We start from the raw sequence: 25168 nt of genomic DNA on the forward strand, positions 1-25168 counted from the left end.
CAACTTTGCCCAGAGTGGAGAAAAAACCCAAGAAAAACTTCTCTCTCTCTCCTCCTTATTTTTCTTTCTTTTTCTTTTCCCCTTTCCCATTCTTTTTTTTTCGGCTGCCCTGTTTTTTCCGCCCCCTCCACCGCTGCCAGTCGCTGGCACCAGGTTGCCGCCGCTGCCTGCCTTCTCTTTCCCCCTTTTCGAGTGTATTAAAAAAAACTTAGCTTTATTATTTTAATTTAATCTATAATTAAATCTAAGTGTAAATTATGAGTTTTGGGTTTGATTTTTTGATGTTTGATTATAATTATTATGTCAATTAATTTTTCAGATTTGATTTTAATTAAAAAAGCCCCAATTTTTGAAACCCTAGGTTCTTGATTTATAAATTATTGAAGGGTTATGATACATATTAGTTTAGATCTTTGTTTTAAGTGTTTTAAGGCTTAATTACAGCAAGTTTTAATTAAAGTAAAGTGTTGGAATTTTATGTAGAGCACTTAATATTAGGTTTCTTGAAGGAATTTTAATTACCCATTAATTGGGACTTAATTATGGTGTTTTAAATATAATTTCAGCTTACTTTAATTAAATTATGAGGGGTTTTAAAATAGTATATATTGCTAGAAATTTGTTTAGAGTGGATTTTAATACTCTATTATGATTTTAATGTGTAGGAGACTTCGAAGTAATCAATTTCTATTAGTCGTGGCGATTTTAAGATCGCACTCAAGGTACGTTCGCGTACTTAGAATATTTTGATGATGTAGAATCATGCTAGGCTTGATTTCAATCAATTACAAGTAGTATCATGCTAAGGTTTATGTATGGAATTGTGAATTAATGGTGTTGGTGATTGAATTGTGAAGCATGAATTATTTGTGATGGTTTATGGATTGGGAAATTTTATTTTGGGCATGTTGTGTTTGAACCGCACTTTTATTTATGACATGTTAGAATGCATGATTAATTAAACTACATGTTTAATTATGTTTGGAATATTGAAAATGAATTTTATTATGGTTCAAATAATTTTTATTAATCCCTTAAGCATGAGGAAGGAGCTATATAAATGTCGATGTACACAAGGGATAAATTGTATATTGGTGCCTTTGTGCACTTAAGATGTTTTTAACACCGAGGGATAGGATTTTTGGCGCTTTATGCGTTTAAAGTGTCTTTGACACTGATGTAGAATTAAAAAGGGTTCAACATTAAATAATATGTGGTCACTAATTATTAAAGAATTAAATTTGTATGTTTGGTTAATTGAATAATTATTGTTGATTGATTTATTATGCATTGAGAGTCATCACCAAGTCCAATAACATGTAAATAACGTAAAGTGAAAGAGATTACGCACCAAAACTATTGGAACGTATATACCTTGAGTATGAACAATAGGGGGAGTTATGGGGTTTTATATTTAACCATAACTTCTAATGGAGTACAGGACGCTGTACATTCCTTTTTATTTTAAATAATATGCGCATGAATTCTTCCACCTTTGAGTGGTTTTGTCGCTGGCACGGTTAGCTCCCGTGTCAGTTAACCTCAATTTATTTGGGGGAGGTATAGTTGGAAACCCGTTCGATGCGTAATCAACGCTAAATGAATTATTTAGTGTCTAGTTAAAGTGTCTTGTTGATTTTTGTGTGTGCTTGTAAACAGGTGCATTGAGGTAAGTGTGTGTTGATAGGTGAAAGCATGTTAGTGTGTTTAATTACGCTTATGTACTCAGCTTTGCTGATTATGTGTGTTTGTGTGTTTGGCCATGTCTTTATCTTGGCCCAATGATGACCCATTTTTAATGGAGAGTAGTGGGGACAAGTAGAGATAAACTTTTCAGGTATTGAAGCATATTCATGACGGGGTATGAGTGAAGAGTGAATCATGCTAGTTTTCATTAGTTTACGATGTGTTTTATGCTTTATTTATTTATGACATATTCTGTGTGGACTAACGCAAAGGTTTGGTTTTGGAACGGTTTTGAATAAGGGCTTTTAATGGTTCCAAGTTGTAGTTTGATTTTATTTGATTTTGTTTGTTTCGGTTTTAAACTTTACTTTCGTTTGGTGGACTTTTGAGTTGACTTGTTTAAACGGTTTTTAATTTTAAGTCTTCCGCTGTGTATATTTGATAGTTGCCTTAGCCATTTTTACGGTGGCGTTAATTTCTTAGTGTAGACACCCATTTGTGTCTCCCCAAAACCAAACCCGGTGATGAGTACCTTTCGCGTCGAATCATAATCGAATGAAGTGAAAGTGTGGAAAGTCTAGTGTTGCGGATAGTTTTAATTTCTTTTCTTTTTTCTCTGTTTTTGAAAACTTATTTTAAGAAAATACCCAATCCAGTTTGGTTGGTCCATGATATGGGTCCAATAATAGTGTAGTTGGATGGGGCTTGACAAGACATTTCCAACGATATATTATAAGCCAAATTCTGATGAATATTGAGGAAGTTATGACCAATTTACCAAACTGGGCCCGGTTTGACCCTTATATGCGGCTCAATGATCTAGAGGAGGGCCTATTATTAATTATCATTCCTAAAGCTATTAGGATTGATTATAGTCTTTTAGAATACTCTAGAAGGTTCTTTTAAATCCTAATGGAGTTAGGATTGATAATTATGTTTTAAAGAGTTTGAAATTTAATAAAACTACTCCTTTTAAGAATCCTTGTTTTGTACGAAGTGGAATATATTCAGATTTTATTTTCGTGCCTCATAATATTAATCCAAATTTTATTTGGTTGGATAGATCTTGAAATTATCTTTCCAATGATAAATTATAATATTAAATCCGAGTTATAACGAAAAAGATATGAATGAGACATGAAACTTTATCCAAAACTGACACCCTTCCACTATTTTGGCCATATCTTTTTATCTACAAAATATTTTAATCTGATTCTAATTGAGTTGGAAAGTAGACTTTAAGAGCTTTCCAACGACATATTATATGCCTTATTTGAACTTTCGGATCAAAAGATATGATAAAAACAAAAACGCATTAAAAAACAAAATTGGCGCCTGGCCAACCTCTTTTTGTGTGCGGCAGACTCTGTTTTGTTAATCTTTTTGGCTGATTTTCTCTATAAATAACGTATTAAAACTCCGTTTTCGATAACCAGATTTCACCAATTCTCACCAACTCTCATCAAGATTTTCTTGATTATTCTCTCTTTCTTTCTCTTTTCTAAACTTTGTTTTCACATACAAAATTCCGCATTCGCAAGATCTAGAAACACCTAGCCATATTCGAAGTTGTCTTCGCCCTAGACGTGAAAGGTTTAATTTATGAGGGTTTGGTCCCAAATCTCTCTTTCAATTATTTAATTAAATTGTTTTAATTATTATTTTCCTTGAAGTTACTAACGTGTGTATTTTGTTATTAGAAAGAGGTACGAGGCATCAAAGTAAGTGTTTTAATTGTTTTAATTGTTATTATGATGTAGAAATCATGTTTACATTGTTGTTATGATATTCCTAGTATTATGTCTAGGGTAATTTTAATATTAAATATGATGGTTACGATGCTTCCTATGTTCTTCCTAATATTTATGATTGTTAGTATCATGTTAGGGCTAAAGATTTGATTTTTATTTCTTAGTGACATGCTAGGGTTTGTTATTAATCTTGTTAGTATCATGCCTAGGATATTGCTATTTTTATTATGCTTTAATATTAACATGAACATGATTATGATTATAATTGTTATAATTTATGATTATTATTATTTTGATGATGATTATTTTATTATGATTATAATTTTATTATTGCTATAATAATTATTATTATGATTAATATGGGTGTTATCATGATGATTATTCTTAATTATATTTGTGATGATTATAATTATTATTCATGATATTTATTTATTATTATGTTGCTTGATATTTATTTTTATTGCTTGATCACACCTTTTATGCATGTTTAAAGGGAATTGGTACTTGTAATCACGCTTAATAAGATAATTAATAATCTTGTTTAGGGTTAATTGTGATTATAAATTCAAGTGATCGCTAATAATAGTTTATTCGTGCATTAAATTCAACCAACATAGATAAACAGGTTTAGGGTAATCCTATTGATTGCATGTTAATTAAAAAGCGCACATGAATACGATCAGAATAAAGTAGAGGCCCATTATTAGGGCAGGTTTAATCTCTTTTAGGTTGGATTTGTACCTTCATCCCTGAACCCTTATTTGGTTCTAGACCTTATGGAGTTGACGATCTCTTGGATCGTTAAGGGGTGTGACCTCACCTCGTGAACGGTTTACAAGTTCCTATAAACTTGTTGGCGACTCTTTTGCTCTATCTTCTTCCCTTTTGGACGCCACCGTACTTTAGTGTATGATCACAGTGGGGTTCAAGCTAGTGGGATTAAAGCTTGAAATTATTCCCTACACTTAGATATTCCTAAATCGTATTTTAAAGAGTAAAGTGGGTATTTAAAGGAAAGGAATTTCTAGGGTGTTACAAAGTGGTATGTGGGAGCTTTGGTTGAGATTTTAAATTACCACTAACCCGAGAACGTTTTTCTTACTATGATTTAAACTTGGCCAACTGTTAATTTAATTATGCAATGCTATTTGTTCCGATTTTATTTCTTTTTTTTAGGGGCCGAATTATTTATTTATTTATTTTATTTTGGTCCAATTTTTTTTAAAGGGGACACTCGAATTTTTTTCAGAGTGTCCGAATTTTTTTTAGTAGGGCCGAATTTTTTGGCCCTCTTCCCAGTCTTTTCGAATTTTTTTTTAGTAGGGTAAAAATATTTTTAGTTTGTTAATTTTGCAGGGAGCAAGGATTGAGGTAAGAATTATGTGTTAAAAACTTTTATTAACATGTTGGTGAGCTTGGGTAGGAAAAGAAAGGGCATATAGGCTAGAATTTAATTTCTTCCATGTGTGCATAATTTTATTTGGGGTGTTCAAGCATGTTGTATGACTAGATGTTTGTTGATGAAAGCATGCAATATATGTATTATTTTATGTGACCCTTCAAAATTGTATGATTGAACACCTAACTTAATTTCCTACAAGACTGTATTATTTATTTTATTTTCTTTGTGAAGGGAATTCTTTTCTAAGCCTTTTTCTCTACAGGATGCCAAACTTTCCAAGAAAATATACACAAATGGGATCACTTGTAAAGAAACATAATGAACACCCCTACGACTTTGTAGAAAAGATCAGATACTTTTGTTCCTACATGAGCAATGTCTTACGAGACAGAGTTTATGACACCCCTGATCGTATTTCGGCTATGATTGTCCATTGTCTTCCAGAGGAGCCTCCTTACATTGCTGTCAAACAGAGATTTTCTGATTTTTACCTTCTAGGAGACATCCCAAATTACCATAAATACAAAGACTATTATGGCCAGTGGTATCCAGATTATAAATTCTTGACTAAATATCTCGTAAGAGTGGAAAAAGCTCATTGTCAACACTTAAATCTTCCCTACCCTGACTACTACTACGATAATCCAGTAGGGAACAATCCTCCTCCTAAACAACAACCAGGAAATTCTTCTTCTTCTTCTTCATCAGGGGGTAGTCAGGCAGTAAATGGAGAATAACAAGAGGGTGATAGTTCACTTATGGAGATTTCTAATCCTAATGCACCACCAACTCCAATAATAATAGACATTTCATCGGATGAGGAGGAAGAAGGGGAGTTTGTACAAGTAGAACTCGAACCTGAGTCACCTAAACCAATGGAGGAATCAAATGATTCTGACTTCGATCCTTCAAGCTACAAACAATCCACTGACAAAAGGGACAACATTCAAAAGGATTAGATTTTATAACTTTCCTCGTCATGAATTCACCGTCTTTATTTCAGTTATTATTATTTTAAGTTTTAAATTAATAAGTGGCATGACCACATAAGTTTCTAGAAAACAATTTTTATTTTAGTAATTTCAGTCTATTTTAATCAATAAGATCTCATTTATTTCTTTGTCAAAATTTTTATATTATTAATAAATAAATTCATTTATTTTCCAAATCTTCCATTTCACATCACTATTCCAATAGCCAAAATTCCAAGCAAATTAATTCCGATAAATATTTCTAAGCTATGGGAATCTATGAGAATTATTATTTTTATCTATGTGATGCTTTATTAAATGTATGGTTGGTTAGCAATCAATAATTGATTGACAAAGCTAAAAATTTAGGGAATTCTTAGCTTTCGCTATCCCAATTTGTTAGCTTCAAATTTTACTGTGAATGTTTAAAGGGTGCTAGGTAATAGATGGGTGTATGTCTTGAGAACTAACCATAGCCATTTCTAATATAGACCCTTGTCCTTAATTCAGGAGAAGCAAAATGGCAGGGGGAAGTAATTCTGGTAATGGTGGAAACGATTTGAATGAAGTATTGAGGAAATTGGCAGCAGTTGCCCAACAATTGGCAAGAAACTCAACTGGTAATGGGGATGCTCAGGGGGAGCTCTTTCAGAAGGTGGCACAATGTAAGCCACCAACATATCAAGGGGAGCTTGATCCTACCATATTGGAAAACTGGTTGAGGGAATTTGAGAAACTATTTGGAGCTGTGGGATGCCCTGAAAACTCAAAAGTGAGTTGTGCTACTTACTATCTAAGGGGTGAAGCTGACCTTTGGTGGCAACAAAATGAGACTACCATTAGAGCGCTACCTGGGTTCAATTGGGCTAAGTTCCAAGAGAAAGTAAGAGACAAGTTTTATCCTAGCTTTTTGCAGAAGCAGAATGCTGAGGAATTCTCAAACCTTAAGATAAGATGTCAGTTACGGAATACTACAGCAAGTTTATTGAGTTGTCCAGTTTTGCTGAAGAGTCTGTTGCTACGGAGAAAGCAAAGACTAGGAAATTTGAGAGTGGTTTAACTACTGATTTGTAGTTAAAGCTGTGCGGGAAAGTATTTGAGACCCTGGATGAATTACATGGAAGGGCCGCACACCTTTGTGCATTGGAGGAGAAGAAGAAGGAGTTAGCTGAGATAGAAGGAAGAGAGAAGAGGAAGGAAGTGGGGCATGTTTCCGGTAACCAGTAGGGAAACCAGAATGGTTTTAAGAAGCAGAAGTACCACCATAACAATAACTTCCACAACAATAATAACTTCCAGGGTAATAACCGTCAGGGAGGCCGTAACAACAATGGAGGGGCTAGAAACAATAACCAGGGGAATAAAAAGAATGGGAGGATTTATTTTTGCAAGAGGTATAGAAATAATCACCCTGGGAAGGATTGCGAGGGCAATTTGGTCGCTTGTCGTGTTTGTAATAAACTTGGGCATAGGGAGTATGAGTGTTTCTCCAAGAATAGCAATGGGAACAAACAAAACAACAATAATTCAGGAGGAAACCAGAAGAATTTCTAGGGGAACAACAACAACTTTACTGGGAATAAGGGAGTGCCACTAGTAGAAAAAGGCTTATTTGCGTCGCTCATTTATAGTGTATTTGCGTCGCTTCTATGAGCGACGCAACTGCTCGCGACGCAAATGACTTAAAAGTCATTTGCGTCGCTTCTAGGCGCGACACAAATAAGAGTCATTTGCATCGCTCCTTTATAAAGGAGCGACGCAAATGACTCTTCTAATAAACTTCTTTTTTGTTATTTGCGTCACTCCTTTATAAAAGAGCGACGCAAATGACTCTTATTTGCATCACTCCTTTATAAAGGAGTGACGCAAATGACTCTTCCGATAAACTTCTTTTTTGTTATTTGCGTCACTCCTTTATTAAGAGCGACGCAAATGACTCTTCTGATAAACTTCTTATTTGTTATTTGCGTCACTTGTTTATATAGGAGTGACGCAAATGACTGAGTAGACAATACAAAATTGCTGTATTTGCGTCACTTGTTTGTTTAATGAGTGACGCAAATGAGGTGAATTTTTTATTTTTTTTAATTATAATAATTGCCTTGTATATGTTTGTAGTACTTGTTTTCCTTACTAGTGGTATAAAGTAATATGCTAACGCTAATATAATTGAAATTAAAATGCAATATTATTGAATAATGCAAATGTAAATTTCGGCAGAGTCTCCTTCGTAATTTGGCCTACCCATAAAATTGGGAATGACGACATTATATTAACAACCTGTCCAATAATTTACATCTCAATATCATAGACATTATACTCATCATCCCAACACCAATTAACCAAATTCATTCATTTCAAGCCTATAATCCAAAACAAGAGTCCAACATGCGCTAAGTGTAAATCTAAAGTTCAACATTACATATAAAATACTCTGCCCAAATATCTCGAATCTCATTTATCTCCTCCTCGGTGTACGGTGTAGTTCTTGAAAAATCCTATCAACACAACAAATATACAAGAGGAAAGTTTTAATTCAAGATTGTAGCTAACATCATATCAAATTGTATTTATCAAACAAAAATGAAATATTTGACAACTCATACCTTAATAAGATCCTCACTACTATGATGATGTTTAAGAATTTCGTACATATAACGCATGACGTAGTAGCCACACTCACGTCCACCCAATTGTTGAGGACACTACATGTAATATATTTATAAGTTGAATTAAATCGACTACAGCCTAGGACTCAACATCGGAATGCTAGAGCTATAACAGATTAAGGTGAAGAAATTAAACAGTAGAGGAAAAATGTTAATTTAAGTTCATATTACCTAGCTTCTTATATAAGTAAGCTTCATCCTCGGTGGCGGAAAATGTTCTTTCATTACTCATGCTCTTCCGCAGTCTAGCTTGTGGTGTATCTGTGCTCCCTAGTCCCAATCCAACAGATAGAAAAAAATCTGCAGCAGGTTTACAATATGAACATTGTTAAGTTAATATATGTAGCCTGTGAAGCAAAATGTAAAAGGAATCCTACTCTGCTTGCTATTATATTATTATCTTGCCAGAAATGATGTGAATTTTAGTACAAATATGAAATATTGGTTTTGAAGTATGCTTATTTATTTATTGTTATTTAATATGTACTTCGTACAAGATATAGGTGTTTTGATTTGATCAGAAACAAGAAATGACCACGCTAAAATCAGGGTACTGATCAGCTCATAAATTCTTTTAAAACCTTCCTCTCTCACTTTGTTGTGGTCCTCTTCCACTTCCTTACTAAACTATTAATTCAAATTACCTACTTTTGCCTCATATATCTAGATTTCAATTAACACCACTCCTCAATAGGAAATCACAATCAAACCCCCCCTCCTCCCTCTCTTCTAATGACCTCACATCAATAAAAATCTTTTGGTATTTGGTTAAATTGCTATGTGATGTACCCGGAGAAAATGTAAGTGGCCAGGACTATGGATAACTAACCACTATAGGTTTAATGACAACTAGACACTTTTGTTTAAAAACTGATGATGCCCTACTCAAATTCTGCTACATAGATGAAAAATGCAAGTTGAAATGCCTTCATGTACCAGGGAAAAAAAGAAAAACACAGAAGAGAAAAAATACCTAAAAGGACACAAGCTACTAGGCTACAATGCAACTAAATCATTAAGCAAAAGTTAAGGGCACTGCACAATTATATACTGATTCAAGTAGAAGAAAAACAACAAGGTAATCAACTTGCAGATGAAGGAGAAAACAATGCACATAGAAAAACGCCTTTGTCGAGTAAATCTTTGCATGTATCAATCTCAAAAGAAGTCCTTAGGATATGCTCAGTAACCTTGCCAATGCCTCCAATCTGTCCGTAAAGCATATAAAGCAAACAAGTGATGAACAAATGTTCATGTTCACTACAAAATTCAATAGGTTTTACAATTTACATTTATTTCCTTTCATAACATTCTAAATTACATAAAATATACCAAAAAAAGTAAAAAATAAATAAATTGGGGAGGCTCATAACAAGTACCTTTCTTATTGGGAGGGAAGATATGAAAGTCATGATAAAAATTCGATCATTTGGCAAATAAATTGTCCATTTGGCTTATTTATATCTGAGCAAACCTAAAAATCATACAATAAACACAAATCCCGAGAATTTATGTCAATATCACAATACAAAAAAGGCATACATCAAAGAACAGGGCATCCAAATCTGCTATTTTCAAAGTTGGTAGAAATTTTTTTGCACATTTAAAGATGTAAATTACAACCTAAGATTGATAAAGAATCCTCAAAAAAAGGCAGAGTACATTGTAGCTCATATTTTTAAATCCCAAATAGAAGTTATAGGAAAAAAGAGAATTGATCACATCTTTAACAGAAGCTAGACAAATAACACTCAATCCCAAAGTCAGTCAATTATTGAAAGAGGGAACCCTTGGGTTTAGCTTTCTATAGGAGGTTTTAAATTACGTTCTACTTTGGCTTCATTTATATCTAATAAATAAGATACTCAAGGCTTTATTTTGATACCACAGAACTTTAAAACAGGAAGGCTTATAAAGCTCAGTGAGAACAAGACTAAACACATAGAACTAGTAAAGGTTGTCAAAGAAAAGTGGGGAGCCACTATGACCAATTACATGAATAATATAGAGAGCATATCTGCTACTTGGGCTGCCAATATTTTTCCATGAAGTCATTTTACCCATTCAACTATGAGAGAAAACAAGTGGATGTTAAAAAAGGTTTTGGTAAATTTGGCATTATCTGTAAGATCATAATGTGCACAAAGTCGTTCCATGAAATATAAGTAGTGTACCATTATTGATTATTCCAAATCATCAGATGCACAAAATGATAGCAAAAACTCCATAAAGGACTTAAGCTGAAGGAAGGAACATATCCAACTTCCTAATTATAGGACAGTGTTGAGACTGTCGACCTTAACAATGATGAACATCATTTTGATAGGAAAGTTTCATTTCAAGAACACCTTATTACAGAGTACATCTTAATCTTTTTCACTTCAGCAACTCAAAAGTAAATTAATAGACTTTTATATACTAAGCATGAAGCACATAATCTGCAAAAATAAAATTCTAAAATTTGTGAAAAAAATCACAACAAAATAGTAAAATTAAACTAAGGTCAAGCAAAATTGAACCTTAAATTCCATCTGCAAGTTTGAAAACAGTAGAAAAAAAAGAACAGATCTTACCTTCGTTGAAATCGACTACATAAATTTCACCAAAATAGAACCAAAATTCCTTAGAATCGAGTAAAAAACCATAAATTTCTTTGATGAACCCTAAATTCGAAAACGAACCCAAAAAATCTGTTATACAGAAATCTGCTTGTAATTCTAAAATTCGTGCAATTCATTTACAATTAAACTCTAAATATCTATGTAGATTGAAAATAAGATAAAGAGATGAAGAGCTCTTACATCGGATGAAGCAAGCTTGCAACTTCTGCAAAAGTAAGCAAAAATCCCATAGAATCGAGTACAAACCCTAAGTTTCAAATAATCGAAACAAATTGCAACTAATTAAAAGAACCCTAAATTCGAAACACAAACTTTAATTCTCTCACAATTTTGTGGGGCGTTTTGGGTCGATCTTTTGCTCGAAAAATAGTGGGTTTTGGCTCGAATATACGGGGTTTGCCTACAATTTGCTGGGTTTATCGATTAGTGGTCGAATTTGTAGGTTTTGGGCTCGAATTTTCGAGTTATAGATGTTGAATTCGCTGGTGTTTGCAGGTGGAATGGCAGCGCTGGGGAATTCTAGGGTTTTACTGGATGAATTTTTTAGGTTTTGCTGTTAGAAATTTTGGGAATTTTGGGGTTGAATTTGCTGAGAGTTTTGAAGAACTTCGAACGGCAGCGTAAGTTTTTATTTCATTTTTTTGTATACTGAAGAGTCATTTGCGTCATTTATCAGGAATTGAGTGACGCAAATAACAATAGTATATGCGTCGCTCCTATTTATAAAAGTGACGCAAATATAAATAAGCGGGAATGTATCAGACTTTTGCTTCGCTTTGTAGCCAATGTCCGACGCAAATTACTTATAATGAAGCCAAAATATCTCATTTGCGTCATTTATTTCTACAAGTGACGCAAATAAGGCGACGCAAATGAGCATTTTTCTACTAGTGTGCAACAGAATGGAATGAAGAACAGTAACACCAACATTGGGAACAACCAACAAAAGGTTGGAACTGCAGGGACACTGAATGTTTTGAGTAGGCATGAGGCGGATTCCACGAAAGATGTTATCACTGGTACTTTTTCTATTAACTTTATTCCTGTTAAAGTATTGTTTGATTCTGGTGCAACATTTTCTTTTGTTTCTAAGGGTATTGTTTCAAAACTTAAAGACTGTTTAAAGACAGTAGAAGTATTAGATTTACCTATAACCATTCCGACAGGTGGGTTAGTGAAATGTACCAAAACCTTTAGAAAGATATTCCCGTCTGACCTTATTGACTTTGGGCTGAGTGACTTTGATCTTATTCTGGGAATGGACTGGTTGAGTAAGTATAATTCTGAGATTAGTTGTAGATCACAGAAAGTGAAGATGGTCACAAGCGGAAATGAATCAGTGACTTACTAGATGAATGGTAAAACCAAGTGCCCAAGGTTAATATCAGTTCTAAAATTAGGAAAATACATGAAGAAGGGACATCTAGTATATTTCTATAGTGTTAGGAATATGGACCATGAATAGGTGAAAAATCTAGAAGATATAGAAGTAGTCAATGAATTCCAGGATGTATTTCCAGAAGAGATTCCTGGAATGCCACCTAAGAGGGCAATCGACTTTACCATAGATTTAGTTCCCAAAACAGCTCCAATATCCAAGGCACCATATCAAATGGCACCTGCAGAAATGAGTGAGTTAAAGGTGCAATTGCAAGATTTATTGGAAAAGGGATACATTAGACCAAGTGCTTCTCCTTCGGGAGCGCCAGTTCTATTTGTGAAAAAGAAGGATGGAAGTATGAGGTTGTGTATTGACTACATGGAACTAAATAAAGTGACCATAAAGAATAAGTATCCCTTACAAAGAATCGATGATTTGTTTGACCAACTAAAGGGTGCCACAGTGTTTTTAAAGATTGACTTGAGATCTGGGTATCACCAATTGAGGATTGCCGACGAGGATATTCCTAAAACCGCATTTAGGACAAGATATGGACACTACGAGTTTACAATTATGCCTTTTGGATTGACAAATTCTCCAGCAATCTTTATGGATTTGATGAATAGCGTGTTTCATCAATTTATGGATAAGTTTGTAGCAGTGTTCATAGATGATATATTAGTGTACTCAAAGAGCAAGGAAGAGCATGCAGAACACCTAAGGGCAATTCTGCAAACACTAAGAGAAAACCACCTTTATGCAAAATTCTCTAAGTGTGAGTTTTGGTTGGAAAAGGTAGCCTTCTTAGGACATTTCTTGTCCAAGGACGGAGTAGAGGTAGACCTAGCCAAAATAGAAGCTATTAAGAGCTGGCCTACACCCAAGACAGTATCTGATGTGCGAAGTTTCTTAGGTTTAGCAGGGTATTATAGGCGTTTTGTCAAGGATTTTTCCAAGATTGCTAAACTTATGACTACCTTGATGAAGAAGGACAAGAAGTTTGAGTGGAACGAAAAGTGTGAAGAGGCGTTACAACTCTTGAAACACAAACTAATTACAGCACCATTGCTTACACTTCCGGATGATAGTGGATTGTATGATGTGTATAGCGATGCATCAAAGAATGGCTTAGGGTGCGTGCTTATGCAAAATAGAAAGGTGATTGCATATGCATGGGCAGTTAAAGACCCACGAAGTAAAATATCCAACCCATGATTTGGAATTAGCTGTAATCATTTTTGCACTAAAAATTTGGCGCCATAATTTGTATGGAGTGAAATGTAGAATTTACACAAACCATAAGAGCTTAAAGTACATTTTCACCCAAAAGGACTTGAACTCTCCTCAAAGGAGATGGTTAGAGTATACGACGGATTATGATTTAGACATACAATACCATGAAGGGAAAGCGAATGTGGTTGCGGATGCTCTAAGTCGTAAAACTAGTCATGGACTAAACTCGTTAGTAGTAGCTAATGAGTTATGTAGGGAAATGATGAAATTAAATTTAGAAGATGTAGAATGGGGAGTACCAGCGGGTATTCTTGCGAGTCTAAGCATCCAACCAACAATATTCGACGAGATTCGAGTCAACCAAGAGGGAGATGTAAAGTTGGATAGGATTTGTAAGAAAATTAAGCAGGGAAAAACTACAGACTTCAAGATTCACGAAGATGGGAGTTTGATGTACAAAGATCGATATTGCGTACCACAGAAATGTGAGGAAGTGAAGAGAAAGTTGATGGAAGAAGGCCACAATACACCTTACTCAGTACACCCGCGAGGAGATAAGCTAAATAAGGATTTGAAGAAGATGTTTTGGTGGCCTAGAATGAAAAATGAGGTTGCTGAGTTTGTGGTAAAGTGTTTAACGTGTCTAAAGGTGAAGATAGAGCACAAGAGGCCTCAAGGGACTGTGTAGTCATTAGAAATTCCAGGATGGAAGTGGGATTGTATTTCAATGGATTTTGTGACTTGCCTTCCTAAGTCAAAGAGTGAAAATGATACCATTTGGGTAGTAGTGGATAGACTTACAAAATCAGCAGTGTTTATACCAATGAAGGAAACTTGGAAGATGGAGCAACTTGCGAAAGCTTACATCAAACATGTTGTGAGGTTACATGGGGTTCTAAAGGATATTGTATTTGACATAGATTCCAGGTTTCTCTCAAAATTCTAGAAAAGTGTAAAAGAAAATTTTGGTACAACACTTAAGATGAGAACGACAAACTGTGAGAACCATTCAAACTGTGAGAACCCTGCCACAGATGGGCAAACTGTGAGAACCATTCAAACCTTGGAGGACATGTGGAGAGCTTATGTTATAGACTTCCAGGGAGGATGGGAAGATAGCTTGGATTTAATTGAATTTTCCTACAATAATAGTTACCATGCGAGCATAGTAATGGCACCATTTGAGGCTTTGTATGGGAGGAAATGTCGTAGTCCAATTTGTTGGAACTATATTAGTGAAACTATGATTCTTGGGCCTCAAATGATTGAAGATACAGTTAACCAAGTAAGGGAAATTCAAGCTATAATTCAAGCAGCTCAAGATCGCTTAAAGAGCTATGCAGACTTAAAGAGAAGGGAAGAAGAGTTCGAAATTGGTGATAAGGTGTTGTTAAAGGTGTCACCAATGAAAGGAGTGATGAGATTTGGAAAGAAAGGAACGCTCAGTCCAAAATACATTGGTCCATATGAAATACCGCAAAGAATAGGCAAAGTGGCTTATAGGTTAGCCTTACCTATGGAACTTAGTAAAGTACATGACGTATTTCATGTGTCCCAATTGAGAAGGTACATTCCTGATAAATCCCATGTGCTACAACCCGAAACCATTGAGTTAGATCAAAGCTTAACTTATGAGGAGAGACCTGTCAAGATTCTTGACAGTAAAGTGCGTAGTACACGCAATAAGAACGTTAAGATTGTGAAAGTACTTTGTTCTAACCAAGATTATGAGGAAGCCACTTGGGAGACAGAAGATGAAATGAAAAAAGAAATAACCAGAGTTGTTTCAAGTATGTTGAGTTACGGGGGCGTAACTCGTTTTTTTAAGGGGGGTAGAATGCGGTAGAATTTCGCGCTTTTTCCCTATATTTTACTTATTTTTGTGCTTTTTGCACAAATTTTATTAGGTCTTTTGAGTTTTTGTGCTCTCAAAGAGACACAAAGAAGTAAAGGAATGACAAAAAGTACAACAATACTATACATAAAAAGGAAAAAGGTTTGAATTTCGTTCCCCAAGTTTCGGGACGAAACTTTTTTTAGGGGGGGGGGTAGACTATAATACGCCGTATTTTTATACACATTTTATTTAAAATATGTATTTTATAAAGTATTTAAATAATTTTAATATTTTAATTATGGCATTTTAACTAATATTTTTTTTAAAAGGAAAGTTTATTTAATTTCATTATTTATAAAAGTTAGGGTTTTATTTTAAGAAAGTTTAATTTTAACAAGTTTTATTAGGGAAGGGATTAGGAAAAACCAAAAGAGGAAAGTTTAGGGAAAAAGGGATTGGTTGAGAAGGGGTATAAATATCCCACTTATGAGGCAAATCAACTTTGCCCAGAGTGGAAAAAATCCCAAGGTAAACTTCTCTCTCTCTCCTCCTTATTTTTCTTTCTTTTTCTTTTTCTTTTCCCCTTTCCCTTTCTTTTTTTTTCGGCTGCCCTGTTTTTTCCGCCCCCCTCCACCGCAGCCAGCCACCGGCAACAGGTGGCCGCCGCTGCCAGCAGCGTCAGCCGCCGGCAGCAGGTGGCCGCTGTTGCCAGCATCGTCAACCGTCGGCAGCAGGTGACCGCCGCTGCCAGCAGCCGGCAGCCGGTGACTGCCTTCTCTTTCCCCCTTTTTCGAGTGTATAAAAAAAAAAACTTAGTTTTATTATTTTAATTTAATCTATGCTTAAATCTAAGTGTAAATTATGAGTTTTGGGATTTGATTTTTTTTGTTTGATTATAATTATCATGTCAATTAATTTTCAGATTTGATTTTAATTAAAAAAGCCCCAATTTTTGAAACCCTAGGTTCTGGATTTATGAATTATTAAAGGGTTGTGATGTATATTGGTTTAGATCTTGTTTTAAGGCTTAATTACAGCAAGTTTTAATTAAAGTAAAGTGCTAGAATTTTATGTAGAACACTTAATATTATGTTTCTTGAAGGAATTTTAATTACCCATTAATTGGGACTTAATTATGGTGTTTTAAATATAATTTCAGCTTACTTTAATTAAATTATGAGGGGTGTTAAAATAGTATATATTGCTGGAATTTGTTTAGAGTGGATTTTAATACTCTATTATGATTTTAATGTGTAGGAGACTTCGAAGTAAGCAATTTCTATTAGTCATGGCGATTTTAAGATTGCACTCAAGGTATGTTCGCGTACTTAGCATATTTTGATGATGTAAAATCATGCTAGGCTTGATTTCAATCAATTACAAGTAGTATCATGCTAAGGTTTATGTTTGGAATTGTGAATTAATGGTGTTGGTGATTGAATTGTGAAGCATGAATTATTTGTGATGGTTTATGGATTGGAAAATTATATTTTGGGCATGTTGTGTTTGAACCACACTTTTTTTTATGGCATGTTAGAATGCATGATTAATTAAACTACATGTTTAATTATGTTTGGAATATTGAAAAGGAATTTTATTATGGTTCAAATAATTTTTATTGATGCTTTAAGCATGAGGAAGGAGCTATATAAATGTCTATGTACACAAGGGATAAATTGTATGTTGGTGCCTTTGTGCACTTCAGGTGTTTTTAACACCGAGGGATAGGATTTTTGGCGCTTTATGCGTTTAAGGTGTCTTTGACACTGAGGTAGAATTAAAAAGGGTTCAAAATTAAATAATATGTGGTCACTAATTATTCAAGAATTAAATTGGTATGTTTGTGTTGGTTGAATTATTATTGTTGATTGATTTATTATGCTTTGAGAGTCATCACCAAGTCCAATAACATGTAAATAACGTAAAGTGAAAGAGATTACGCACCAAAACTCTTGGAACATATATACCTTGAGTATGAACTTCTAATGGACTACAGGACGCTGTATATTCCTTTTATTTATTATTATGCGCAGGAATTCCGCCACCTTTGAGTGGTTTTGTCGCTGGCACGGTTAGCTCCTGTGTCAGTTAACCTCAATTTATTTGGGGGAGGTATAGTTGGAAACCCGTTCGATGCGTAATCAACGCTAAATGAATTATTTAGTGTCTAGTTAAAGTGTCTTGTTGATTTTTGCGTGTGCTTGTAAACAGGTGCATTGAAGTAAGTGTGTGTTGATAGGTGAAAGCATGTTAGTGTGTTTAATTACGTTTATGCAGTCAGCTTTGCTGATTGTGTGTGTTTGTGTGTTTGGCCATGTCTTTATCTTGGCCCTATGACGACCCATTTTCAATGGAGAGTAGTGGGGACAAGTAGAGATAAACTTTTCAGGTATTGAAGCATATTCATGACGGGGAATGAGTGAAGAGTGAATCATGCTAGTTTCCATTAGTTTACGATGTGTTTTATGCTTTATTTATTTATGACATATTCTGTGTGGACTAACGCAAAGGTTTGGTTTTGGAACAGTTTTGAATAAGGGCCTTTAATAGTTCCAAGTTGTAGTTTAATTTTATTTGACTTTGTGTGTTTTGGTTTTAAACTTTACTTCATTTGGTGGACTTTTGAGTTGACTTGTTTAAACGGTTTTTAATTTTAAGTCTTCCGCTGTGTATCTTTGATAGTTGCCTTAGCCGATTTAACGGTGGCGACAATGTCTTAGATATTCCTAAATCGTATTTTAAAGAGTAAAGTGGGTATTTAAAGGAAAGGAATTTCTAGGGTGTTACAAACATAGCCCAAAATATTTACCCAAGAGTTAGGGGCTAGTTTCCAAATAACCAGTTGGTATCCATCAGGAATCCTCTCCATTACCGGATGGAGAGGGAAACGAAGACCAACATGTATGGCCGCCTCGTAGCAGCCGAAGCATTGGTTGGCGTAGCTGGCCTTCTCTAGCCAGACATTTCTCATCATCCGACACGGACAATAGAAATTCATGTCCCATGACATGATTGGAGATGAACTTTCCAAAGTCAGTCGTTATCTTCTCCCGCCTGCTCTTGGCAACGTGCAAAAAATAAGGAGCGCGTTCCAGGCGACGCGAAGCAGACGACTCCACCCATCCTTCGCCCATGTCCACTAAAAGGCTAATTTGGACCGTGCCTCTTCCGAGTCAATGGAGGCGCTGTCAGAGGATAATGACCTAGAGTCATCATTTGAATCTTCTTCGGAATTGGGGGCTTGCTGACTAGTGCCAGTAGTGTCCTCCTCCATCTCTACATCCGACACCAATCCACTCGACCCGTGAATTTGTTGCTCGTTATCCAACACCTCCAGAATTGAGAAGTTTGGGGTGCTAACATTGCTTGGCGGGTTCTCGCGAACCTCAGAAATAGGCGCCCCAATGGAGCCTTCTGAGTAAACGGTAGAACAATTCGAATGGTACCAGGACCCATCCGTCCTTTACGTAGTTTGCTTGGTTCTAGCCATAGTGTCTTGAAGGAGCACAAACAGTGTCTGATTTTGGAGAAGTTCTCAAAGGGGAGTCCTCGAACGAGCATTCGACACTCCTAATTCTAGATTCAGCCGTCCCCGGTGATCGGCTAATTGCTAATCTAGGTCGTGCTGGGTGTGTTTGGGAAACCATTTTTTAAAAAGAAAAATGCAAAAAGAAAAGAGAAGATCAGACGGTTACCTTAGATGTAGGTACGAGAGTCGCGGACAAACGGTCGGGTGTCGGATGATGTCAGGAAGAAGTCAAGTCCTTTGAGGTCAAAGATTCAAGATTCTCTCAATATTCACGCAAGTGTGAATCCAAAGGGGGGGGTCAACCCCTATTTACAGAAAGGGTGATAAGTCTAGGGTAAAACCCTAGATTCCCCAAACTGTAAAAAGTAAAGATTTATCCAATGACAAGTCGATACCTATCACATGCGTCACGTGGAGAGCCACGTCGATCATCCTTGTGAGGGGAAAATGATTTGGGTATTTATACCCCGCCAAGTGGCTCAATGAGCGTGTGAAACATGTCGCTCTAAGAGGCGTCCAAATGGACTCCTCAAAACGTGTTATACAGATACGACACCTGGGAAATGGCGGCCTTCAAGGCCCAAATCCAATGTAGCCGCAAAACGGCGCTGCCCGAATTCCTAGGTTATCAAACCCTAGGAAAGGGCACACTTTTCTAGGTACCTATTGATAGGGAGATTCCCCCAATAATTGGAACAATGTCTTAATCATTAAGACATTTATTGCTCTCTAAAACAGAGAACTCATGATCTCGGAATTCGAGAAGATACTTACTTTCTGCACGTTTAACTCTAAATTCGTACTAACTTACTCTACCTAGGCGGACCTCCAATCATCCGGAGCTCCGTTCATTTTGTAGGTACAGGCGCCCTTGTCGGATCCACTCTTCGAGCCATAACTCTCCCAAGGGACATAAAAGCACCCAAAACAACTAGTGTATATAAGTTGAAATTATATTTTAGGTAAGTGATGTGTGAATCTATGGGTATTATAAATCCCAAAGGTAAAATATTTTGATGTGTGTTAAATATGTGTGAGTTGTAATTGTATTTTCGACGTCATAATGCTTTAGTGGAGAATAACCTGCATTTAGCATTACTTCGCCAAGCGTTGTGAATGCCGTTAATTGTTGATTTTCGATAATGAATTATATTCCTGAACTCAGATGATACCTCTGTGGTTCATTGAGTAGAAATGTGTTTTGAAATGGAATTTCATTTGAGTTTAAGAAATATGATTTTCTTATTCAATTTGAATTGAGTGTAAAGACCATTTGGGATTCTCTGCAGATTTTCGAGAGAAATATATTATATTAAGTATTTTACGTGATTTTTGAATTGTGTGTGGGGCCATAGTCGGGTGTGAGGCCGAGTTGCTTCCCAATGGTTAATGAACATGCTAACTACCTAGATTGCGAGTCTTAGGTAGCTCAACCTTGGTTAATTGTTGTCATCCGGGGGTGTGTAAGACCTTATAGGCATCTACCCATAACAGGGAGTTGGCCAATCTTAGACACGATCCCTGCGAGATGACCGGGGGTTAACCAGGGGTTCGTCCTGACAAACCTTAGGAAGTGGATTGCGAGGCCACTAGCGTTCCCTCCATGCCAGTTCTGCTATTTTGTTTGTTTTGAGTTTGAAATATTGAAACTATGAAAGTATCACTTATTTTGAAGCTTAAATAAATTATGAATGAAATTAAGTATTTTAATATCAATTTCTTATTTTAAGTTTATTGCGAAATATTTTATAGTTTTATGGTTTGATGGTTTTAAGTGATTTCATTTGTGTTTACAAGTTGTTTGTGATTGTGGTTTCTTTAAATTTAATTTAAGTCTAAAATATTTTATTTATGATTTGAGGGAGAACTACTAGTTGCTCTTGACTGATTGTGTGGAACGTTGCTCTCCACTAATTGTGGAACGTTGTTATAATTTGCACGTTCTATTTGTTTATTTGATCTATGTGACGATGGGTTGGTAATTGAGAGTTTAGAACCAACCTTTGGGCTTGTGTGCCTTTGTTTTTAGTTGATTGTTTAAGTACTTTGAAATTGGTTTTAGTTTGATTTCAATTTGGCCGATAAGGTTTGTTCTTCCCTTGGCTTTTGAATGTAATTTATTTGTCTATGTTTATGTTCTTTTGTTTATTTCGATTTCATCACTTAGTTCGCTCTTAAGTTAAATAACTTAATTTGGGTGTTTGAATGACTTAAAATTAACTTTTAGACTTAGGTTAAAGCTTGAATTTGCCAATCGAAGTTAACTAGCCTCCCGTTCAGGCGTAATTTTGCTAACGCTTCTAGTTCTAAAAGGACGAGGTGTTCTTGATATTGACTAGGAAAATTCCTTATTTTGAGCTTAATTTTATTTTTGTTGGTTAATCACTTACATGTTAATTCGCTATTGTCTATAATGATATTAACTTGTGCTACTATGTGTAAAAATCGTTACAAACAAACTAATATGGGATTTAAACAATGTAACACCCCATAACATAGTTTAAATAAAGCCATAAACCCAATTCCTTATATAATTACACATTTTTGTTCCATGTATGCAATTCTATTTATTAACGCAATTATATTTATCGACATCTATGTTTGATGAGGGAATAAACGCGTCGTAAAATGTCTATCCCTAGATCAAATACAATTTATACAACCTAAACAAACCTAATACGAGTATAAGGCAAGCATAGGGGTCGAACCACAGGGAACGAGTAAACACTACTAAATGCCATCAACAATTAAGCTAGTCCGGAATAAGAGACAATTAAACTAAGGTCTAAACACGCTAAGACAAGAAATAAAACACTAAGGGAAATGGTTTAGGTGAGTTTTCACTCAAGCATGAATAGACATGAAATCGTTATTGAACGCGAACTAAGCATCATGTATCAACGGTTTAAGTCAAATATAACATCCTATCGGAGTCAATTGCTTTCTCGATTCATCAACAGCCTACACTATCGTCTTAGGTTGAGCAAATCAAAGTAATAATCTAGCAAAACCGTTCAATGGAAGTTTCTAAGCCGAGCTATCGCTACAACCTAGGTCAATCCACCTAGTTATGACTAATGGTTTGCCACCCAAGAAAAACAACTATTAAATCACAATCACAACAATTTCAATATCAAAGCATACTTGAGATTCAACTACACCATCACCAATTCCTTTAGTAAGAAATCTACTCGCTAATCATGTTAAAAACAATATCAATCATCAAATCAATAAGCATCAACATGATTAACAAGCAATACTAACAACTAAAACAATAATCAAAAGAAAGCAAATAAAACAGAGGAGAGAGAGTTAGAGATTCTCATTGATTGAAGATGAAAGTCAAAAAAGAAGATGATCAATCTTCTTCTTCAAAATCAAAGCTCAACAATGGTGAAACCCTCACTTTCTCTCTTTAAACTACTCTAATCCTAAGTTAAACCTAGAGAGAGAATCTCTCCTAAAACTAATTAAGAAAATAGAATAATTAAGTGTTTTTTCTAATTACCCCAAAAGAAGGTATTTATACTAGCTTATAATAAAATAAAGGAAAAGAAAGAAAAAAAGGGAAAATAAAATAAAATAAAGAAAATAAAACTAAGGAATTAAATTAGGAAAAAGGAAATTAAAGAAAAAGAAAAAAGAAAATAAAGAAAACCACAAATCCTCCAAAAAAAAAAAAAAAAAAAAAAAAAAAAAAAAAAAAAAATCAGACTAGGACCCATCTTCTTCGTTTTCGGTTGGTCTAAAATGGGGGTTTTAATCCCCTGTTTCACTCACCATCAAATTGCATCATCAATCATCATCATCAAATCCCCATCACTCATCATTAATGATGATCAGACCAAGCAAATCACAACCATTCGATCTTCATTAACAACCATGCGCAAAGCTCGTGAGGTGGTTCGGTCGAACCGAAGGTTGGTGTGGCCGAACTATGGGTTGGTTCGGTCGAACCATGGATGTGTTCGACCAAACCTCTTCAAATTAGAAAAGTTCGAAAGTTTCTGACTGTTTTTTGCACTTTTACTTCGACCGAACTTCTCAATAGTTTGCCCGAACTCGATTGATTTGGATTTGCTTTGATTTTTGCAATTGCATGGGAGATGTTTTGCTCTGATCTTGGGCGGAAATGGTAGCCGGAACTTGCGCGGCTGCTGCTGTAATTGACGCTAGCCTGCTTGCGGTTGGTGGTCCTCTGTTGCTAGATGCTTGGTGCTGCGGCTGTGCTCGCAGGTGGCGACTGGAGGAAGCAGGGGGATGCGCTGATTGTTGACGGTGGTGATTGCTGTTGTTGTTGGCGACTGGAAGTGAGGGGTTATTGGTGGCGATTGGAGGCAGCAGCGGTGGTCTAACTGTTGTATTGGGGTGCGTGGATTGGTTTGGTGGTGTGGTGAAGGTTGTAGGTGGAGCTGGTGGTTGCGTGAGGTTGCAATTAACGGTTTTGGTGTTATGGTGTGCGTGAGGTGATGAGTGGCTGAAGTTATTGTGCTGTTGGTGGATGGAGAATGGAACAGGGGAAGTATGGTGTTTTGGTGTGATGGAGGTTAAGAAAGATTAGAGGGGGAGAGAGTGGTGGATAATAGTGGCAGCAAGGTGGGAGTTCGAAGGAGGCTAGCTGAGAAGATAGGGGAAGCAGGGGAGTTTGGTGAGGCTTGAGCAGCAATTGAAAAGGCTCGGGTTGGACCTTGAACTCGAACCTACGAACAAACAAAACCCCGAGAATGAAACCGTGATAAATAAAATAAAATAGAAATAAATAAAGTAAAATAGAAATAAGAGAAATAAAACTAAAACTAATAATAATATAAAACTATGCAAGTAAATGAAATAAACTTAAAACTAATAAAAACTATGAAAGTGTCAAGGAAAAGAACGGAATAAAATAAATCCAAAGCAAATAAAATAAGTAAATAAACTAGAAACCAATTAAATAAAGAAATTAAGCTAACACATATTAAAACTAAGAAATATAATAGAAACTTTATTAAAAAGAAAACAAGAGAATAAAAGGGAACGTTTAAAAAAAAAAAAGAGAATAAAAGGGAAAATAAGATAAAATAAACACGAAAAAGAACCTAAACACTACCACTAAGAGTGACATAAATGTCACTCATCAAATTTCCCCAATCTAAACCTTTGCTTGTCCTTGATCAAAGCTAGAGCAAAAGAGAACAAGATGAAATTATTGAAAACAAAATAGAAGCAAACAGAAAGAATGTACACTAACTCACTGTCGTAGGAATCACGGTTGTTTTTAGCTACAACAAGCCCTAAAAACCCCAAAGTCACCTATGAGGACGAGTGAGGTCTTGTAAGGGTTTCCTAAGAGTTTGACCCATAACTCTAGCAACACACAACATTCAAGGCAAAGGTGAAATTAAGAAAACTCAAGTTTTGATATTTCAAACCAAACACAAACGACGGGCTAAGTGTACAAGAATACAAAATTTTCTAGACATTATAGGTAGCCAGGCAAAAGAATAGCTAAGGTTGGTACATACATAAAGCATTCAAAGAATAGAGAGCTTAGAGGAACTTACACTCCTCTTTATCTCCAAACAAACTCCCGCATCCTCACTAGTTTTGCATCCACTTTTAAGGTGATATCTCGAGATTCCTCGAAGTAACCGGAAGAAACAAACAATGAAAAACATTTAGGCTACCCGACATCTTGGCATCGATAGCTCTCTCAATAGGCTTGGCTTGATTACCCTGCACCGGTAGTAACTAAACCTCACTAAGGTCAAAAGGTCTTAAAAGGGTTGAGACATTTGGGCTAGGGTAAAGGGTATGGAAATAAATTTGGAAATTGGTGGTGAACTTAGAAGTGAAGCAAGGTTGATCATTCCTCAATTCAAGCTCAATAAACTACCAACTTTCAAATAAAAAATTCTAGAAATATATCACAAAGCAACTCCTCCCCCAAGCTTATTCTTTTTCAACCAAACAACAAATATTTTTGTATTTTCTCAATATTTTTCACTTTTTTTTTCTTTTTTTTTCATTTCTTTTTATTATTTGCTCTCGCCTCTTTTAACTTTGAGCGATTTTTTCTTTATTTTTCTCTCTTTTCTTCTCATTTGCT

The 25168-nt window shown here is 35.4% G+C and overlaps 1 long non-coding RNA gene across 1 annotated transcript; it reads right to left on the reverse strand.

Annotated features, from left to right (window-relative positions):
* Positions 1 to 7979: 7979 nt before the first annotated feature.
* Positions 7980 to 10503, reverse strand: LOC110683261. The gene is made up of 4 exons (XR_002503585.1): positions 9859 to 10503; positions 8651 to 9687; positions 8417 to 8515; positions 7980 to 8308 (listed from the first exon to the last, which is right to left on the reverse strand). It is a non-coding gene; the product is annotated as an uncharacterized LOC110683261 (long non-coding RNA).
* Between the last annotated feature and the right edge of the window lie 14665 nt (positions 10504 to 25168).

This window comes from Chenopodium quinoa, unplaced genomic scaffold (assembly GCF_001683475.1).
Source record: "Chenopodium quinoa cultivar QQ74 unplaced genomic scaffold, ASM168347v1, whole genome shotgun sequence".
Lineage (NCBI taxonomy): Eukaryota > Viridiplantae > Streptophyta > Magnoliopsida > Caryophyllales > Amaranthaceae > Chenopodium > Chenopodium quinoa.